Source organism: Saimiri boliviensis, chromosome Y, assembly GCF_048565385.1.
Source record: "Saimiri boliviensis isolate mSaiBol1 chromosome Y, mSaiBol1.pri, whole genome shotgun sequence".
Classification (NCBI taxonomy): domain Eukaryota; kingdom Metazoa; phylum Chordata; class Mammalia; order Primates; family Cebidae; genus Saimiri; species Saimiri boliviensis.
Window position 1 is genome coordinate 21,523,368 of NC_133471.1, and position 6,881 is coordinate 21,530,248.

Below are 6,881 nucleotides of genomic sequence, written 5' to 3' on the forward strand. Positions count from 1 at the left end.
TTAAGTGAAGGGTCTTGAGATGAGATCATCTTAGAGGTGGGGGGTGGGAGGCTCTAAATCCAATAACTGGTGTCCTTATAAGGAGAGGGAGATTTGGAGACACAGAGGAGAAGGCCATGTGGAGATGAGGCAGGGAACGGAGTGAGGCCCCAGGAGCTGAGAGAGGCAGGAAGGACCCTCGTGAGGGAGCGCAGCCCTGCTCACACTTAGATCTCAGACTTCTGGTATCTGGAACTGTGACAACATGAATTTCCTTTGTCTTAAGTCACCCAGTTAGTGGTGATGAGCTGTGGTAATGTGATAAATTCTTATGTCAGATGGCATTAGACTATTAGAGTGACCCCATCTGGGTCTACTCTGAGGTACATGTGGGATTTCTTCTTTGGGGTGTGTGTGTGAACATCAGGTATCATCAGGGAAAGGCAAATTAAACCACTGTGTGGGATTTCCTCCAATCATACCCGTGAACGACCAATGTGTGACAAGCTCCCTAGTTCGCCTTACCTGAGACGACACTTTCCTCCCTTGTGAAATTCTTCAAGGCACGTTTTTAGTGTGGCATCCATTCTGGCATCTCCTCTTTCCATAACTAAGATGTTTGAGCCAAAAAATGTGATCACTAGCATTAGGTATTTTTAATAAATAAATGTGGGGAAGCATCATTTTAGTTATAGGATACTAAGAAAAAGTTCATTCTTGAGCTGAGAAAAAAAAATATATCTGACTGGGCATGGTGGCTCATGCGTGTAATCCCAGCAATTTGAGAGGCTGAGGCAGGGGGATCACCTGAGGTCAGTAGTTCAAGGCCAGCCCAGCCAACATGGTGAAACCTCGTCTCTACAAAAATACAAAAATTAGCCAGGCATGATGGTGGGTGCCTATAATCCCAGCTACTTGGGAAGCTGAGGTGGGAGAATCACTTGAAACCCGGAGGCGGAGGTTGCGGTGAGCTGAGATCGTGCCATTGCACTCCAGCCCGGGCAACAGAGTGAGGCCCCGTCTCAAAAAATAAAATAAAATAAAATAACAAACAACAACAACAAAAACCCAAAACAACAAAAAACAAACAAAATAACCCTGGCACTAGAAAAACCAGGTACGTGTCAAGTAAACTAGAGGATGCCAGGACAGAGACATTGAGTCCCTCTCTCCTGGACCCAGGTAGTAAAGCGCTTGGCAGTAAAGCACTTGACTCATGCCCCTGACTCCTGAAAAAGCCGTCCCTGGCCAGTAACAACATCCGCGGTTTCACTACGTTGACCAGACTGGTCTTGATCTCTTGACCTTGTGATCTGCCTGCCTCGGCCTCCCAAAGTGCTGGGGTGACAGGCACGAACCACCTGGCAGACTTTGATTTAGTAGTGGCTCGCCACAGGTCTCACAGAGACGTTTACCCGACAGTATGGCTGACTTCGGAGGCAGAGGTCAGAGGTGGGGAGAGTCAACAGAGCTGTTAAGATGGAAACTTTTCTTTTTCTCTCTTTTTTTTTTTTTTTTTTTTTAGATGGAGTCTCACTCTGTGACCCAGGCTGTGGTGCAGAGGCGTGATCTCGGCTCACTGCAACCTCCACTTCCCGGATTCAAGTGATCCTCCTACCTCAGCCTCCCAAGTAGTGGGGATTACCGGTGCCCACAACCACGCCTATAATCCCCGCTACTTAGACCTAGAAATTTAATATAAATGTTTTTATCTTAAAAAGTATAAAAATAATTTTTATATTTTTAGTCAAGATGGGATTTCACCATGTTGGCCAGGCTGGTCTCGAACTCCTGACCTCAAGTGATAACCCCACGTCTGCCTCCAGAGTGCTGGGATGACAGGCGGTGAGCCACTGTGTCCAGCCAAATGGGAACTTTGAAGTCATTTAAGTGAGTACCCTATCCGTAGCTGTGTCTTCTCCAGCTTTTCATCCTTGAAGGGTGACAGCCAGAATCCCACTCCAGGCTGACGGAGCACGGAAGCTCTGTGAGATCTCTTTTTTTGAAGCTATCTCTGAGTGGAATACCCTATCTCTTTGCTTTCTTCACTGGCAGAGGTGACTGAGCCAGCCAAAACCCTCAGGTGCCCACAAGCCCATGCTGAATATGAATTTTACCAGTGAGTTAATATATTATTTTAGTCATTTAAAAATAAATTCCCAGCCAAAGTGGAAGCCAAAGCTTTACTGTAATCCCAGCACTTTGGGAAGCTCACACCTATAATCCCAGCACTTTGGGAGGCGGAGGTGAGTGGATCGCCTGAGGTCAGGAGTTCGAAACCAGCCTGGCCAATATACTGAAACCCGGTCTCTACTAAAAATACAAAAAATTAGCTGCACATGGTGGTGGGTGCCTGTAATCCCAGCTACTAGGGAGGCTGAGGCAGGAGAATCACTTGAACTGGGAATATGGAAGTTGCAGTGAGCCGAGACTGTGCCATTGCACTCCAGCCTGGGCAACAGAGCAAGACTCCGTCTCAAGAAAATTAATTAATTAATTAATTAATTAAATTTAATCCAGTCAATAGCCAGACATGCCAGCCAGAAGTAGACAAAGGCAATGTTCTGTCCCTGTTTGGTGTCTTTTGAAAGCGTGCCTTTTTAGGATAATGAAAGTCTCCACAATATTTTCTTGAGCTAATGAGAAGTCAAGTGTTTCCTTGTATTTTTAATACCAAAGAGAACATCTTTGCCCGTGGGGAAATGTTTATGAGAAACAGAACTAAACGGAGACGAAGCTTTCCTTCTTACTTCCCTTCCGCCTCAGAGATTCTTCTGTTTGTTCGTAGCACTGACTAATTAAATACATAAAGCCGCTGTCACTGTGGCAATGTTCCTTCCTAAAATGTTTCAATGAGCTGGAGAAACAGTACAGGATAATTTGCTACCTTCTACATATTCATAACATAAGGATGTCAGGAAGTGTTAGAGCCACTTCCAACGTGTCTGACTACACAAGCATTGGTAATATTAGGAAGAACACTTCCAGCTTGCAAGGTTTACAATTTTCATCTCCGCCTCTTCACTCCCTTCTGTTGCTATCCAGGACCCTTGGAGGTGGCTGCAGCAGGTCACGTTTGGTTGTTTATTTATTTATTTGAGATGGAATCTCATTCTGTGGCCAGGCTGGAGTGCAGCGGCACCATCTCAACTCACTGCAACCTGTGGCTCCCAGGCTCAAGCCATTCTCCTGTGCCTCAGCCCCCCGAGTAGCTTGGAGGACAGGTGCCTGCCACCACGCCTGGCTAATTTTTTTTTTTTTTTTGTATTTAAGTCAAGATGGGGTTTCTCCATGTTGGCCAGGCTGGTCTTGAACTCCTGACTTCAGGTGATCCACCTGCCCTGGCTCCCAAAATGCCGAGATTACAGGTGTGAGTCACCACACCCAGCTGGTCACATTTATTTTTTGGCCAGGTTCTGTGCACCAAAGTAGGGTCAGACTTCTGGATGTATTTTAAAAGCGAGGCAGTGAAAAGCTGCAGGAAGTTCATTGCAAAACTTACCTTCCAGATTTCTCAAAGAACTAAAAAGAGAACTACCATTTAGTTCAGCAATCCCATTCCTGGGTATATTCATAAAGGAAAATAAATTGCCCTCCCAAAAAGACTCCTGCACACATATGTTTACCACAGCACTATTCCCAATAGCAAAGACGTGGAATCAACCTAAATGCCCATCAGTGATGGATCGGATAAAGAAAACGTGGTCCATAGACACCGTGAAATATGACACAGCCACAGAAAAGAACAAAACCATGTCCTTTGCAGTAACATCGATGGAGCTGGGGGTTCTTATCATTATCAAACTAAACCAGAAACAGAAAACCATTAGGAGGAGCTCTTGACATGTGTGTGATGGAATATATGTTGTTTGCTGAGAGGTGATGGCAAGGAACACCAAGCCATCCCAGGCATAAAACTGCTAGAATCAGCAAGCAGTGTGTACTGGTCATGCACGAGTTAAGCCAGCTCCCAAAACACTGGATACATGACTCATCCCCATGGCTAAGTCACAAAGAGTGCTTTCTAGCTTATTTCTATTTTAGCGGTGAACAGGCACTATCTGCCTGTTGAGTCTATCTTTATTCTATGAAGAAACACTGAGCACCTGCCTATTCAAAATCATCACTTGTTCACAAAGAATCAATACGTGGGTCAGAGTCTGCTCTGGGCTTTCAGCCGGGAAATGCCGGCAGGCCCCTGACGGTCCCACTCTGATCCCACTTTTGCGCTCTGTCTTTGTGTCTGTTTCTTAATTCCTTCAGCGCCTCCTGGGTTGGGGTCTCTACGAGCAAGCTGGTCTTAGCAAGAAACCAAATATTGCACGTTCTTATTTGCAAGTGGATCTACACATTGGTTATTCATGGACACAAACACAGGAACAGACACTGCGGACTTCTAGAGGCGGGAGGGAGGCATGGGGCAAGAACTAGAAACGACCTATTGGGTGCTATGCTCACTCCCTGTGTAATGAGATCCATCACACCCCAAACTTCAGCACCACACAGTACACTCAGGTAACACACCTGCATATGATCCCCCCTAGTCTAAAACAAACACTGCAGGAGGTCTCCGACAAGTCTGCAAAATAAATCATGACAAAGAATGAAATCTTCTCAGTTTTATTTTAACCACAAATTAGAAATCAGGCATTTTCAACTATCTGCCTTGGACCTGATTCTAGGGAGAATATCCTAGGTCTGTGTTTTATAAAGACATGTGTAAGTATATGTGTGTATGTGTGTGTGCCTACATTTGTGTATATAATGTGGATATGCTTATATATGTATATAAATGGTTGTGTATGTATGTATATATACACACTTGCATACGTGTGTATATATATGCATGATTGTATATGCATGTGTGTATATATATACAGACAGACATATACACATATATAAGCATACACACATAAATTGTCAACAGTGTCTTAGTCTTCACGTTGAATTTTTTTTTTTTTTTTTTTTTTTTTTTAGACAGAGTCTCACTCTGTCACCCAGGCTGCAGTGCGATGGTGCGATCTCGGCTCACTGCAACCTCTGCCTCCAGAGTTCAAGCAATTCTCCTGCCTCGGCTTTCTGACAAGCTAGGACTACAGTTGCCTGCCACCACGCTTGGCTAATTTTTGTATTTTTAGTACTGACGGGGTTTCGCCAGGTTGGCCAGGCTGTCTTACACTCCTGACCTCAGGTGATCCGCCCACCTCAGCCTCCCAAGGTGCTGGAACTACAGGCGTGAGCCACAGCATCCAGCCTGAATGGTTTTTTTGTTCTACAAATGGAATAACTGTTGACACTTTAAAATGAAACATGCATTTGCTATTATATTTAATCTGTATTTGTTTAATACCTTCTGTGTTTCAGGCAGTCTCCTGGATAGATCTGGGGATTTGGGGGTTAGAGAAAGCATAGTTCCTTCCTGAAACTAACATTTAGATACCCATAGCTGGCAGATAAGCAAATAAAGTCAAGCATTAATAAGCCGATGAATAAAATTCGTCAAAACACTAGGTAAGAAACATTTGCTTATGTGTTACTCTGTGAGTCATCTCCTTGATAGAGAAGAAGAAAGACCAAGAAAACTTGAAAACCAACCTATTTGGTCATCAGGGAAATGCAAATCGAAACCACAATGAGACAGCCCATTTTACACACTAGGATGGCTCTAATGACAAAGATGGACGGTGACAACTATTGGCTCAGATGTGCAGAAACTGCAGCTGTCTTGTAAATTGTTTGTGGGATGGTGCGATGGTGCAATGGTGCAGCTGCTTTGAAAAGCAGCCTGGTGGATCCTTCGGTGGTTAAACATAGACTTTTCACATGACCCAGCCCTTCCCCTGCTGGGTATTTACCCAAAAAATTGAAGACAGGTACTCCGACAAGTACGTACATAGACGTCCTAACTGTATGCTAAGTGCTGAACATTATTTATGGTAGTTGCACAGTGGAAAGAACTCAATGCCCGTCAACAGGTGTGCAGATACACACAATGTGGTCTACTCATACAATGGAATGTCATTCAGCCATCAAAAGGAATGGAATTCTGATGCATAGTACATCGATGGACCTCAAAAACATGATGCCGAGTGAAAGAAGCCAGGCACAAAACTACATGCTGTGGGATGCCATTTCTTGGAAACTCCCCTAATAGGCAAATCCATGGGATAGGAAGTAGATTTGTGACTGACTTCCTAGGGCTGAGGCAGATGGCAGGGTAGGGGCTGATGAAACAGTAAGTGTTGCAATGCTCAAATGAAGCAAAAAGTGCTACTATTATTCACGCGAACCAGAAAGTGTTACAATATCCCTATAAACCTGGAACTGTTACCATTATCAGGATGAACCAAGAAGTGTTGCAATGTCCCTACGAACCAGGAAGTGATACAATTATCCACGTGAACCAGGAAGTGTTGCACTGTCACTATGAACCAGTAAGTGTCGCAATTCCCCCATGAATCAGAAAGTGCTACAATTATCACTATGAACCAAAAAGTGTGACAATCTCCCTGCAAACCAAAAAATTCTACAATTATCTGAATGAACCAGGAAGTGTTGCTATGTCCCTGTGAACCAGGAAGTGCTACCATTATCCACATGAACCAGGAAGCACTACCATTATCCACATGAACCAGGAAGTGCTAACAATTATCCGTATGAACCAGAAAGTATTACAATGTCCCTATGAAACAGGAAGTGCTACAATTACCCCTAGGAACCAGAGGGTTGCAAATGTCTTTATGAACCAGGAAGTTCTATAATTATCCAGATGAACCAGAAAGTGCGACAATGGCCCTGCAAACCAGGAAGTTCTACAGTTATCTGAATGAACTAGGAAGTGTTGCAATGTCCCTGTGAAACAGGAAGTACTACCATTATCCGTATGAACCAGGAAGTACTAG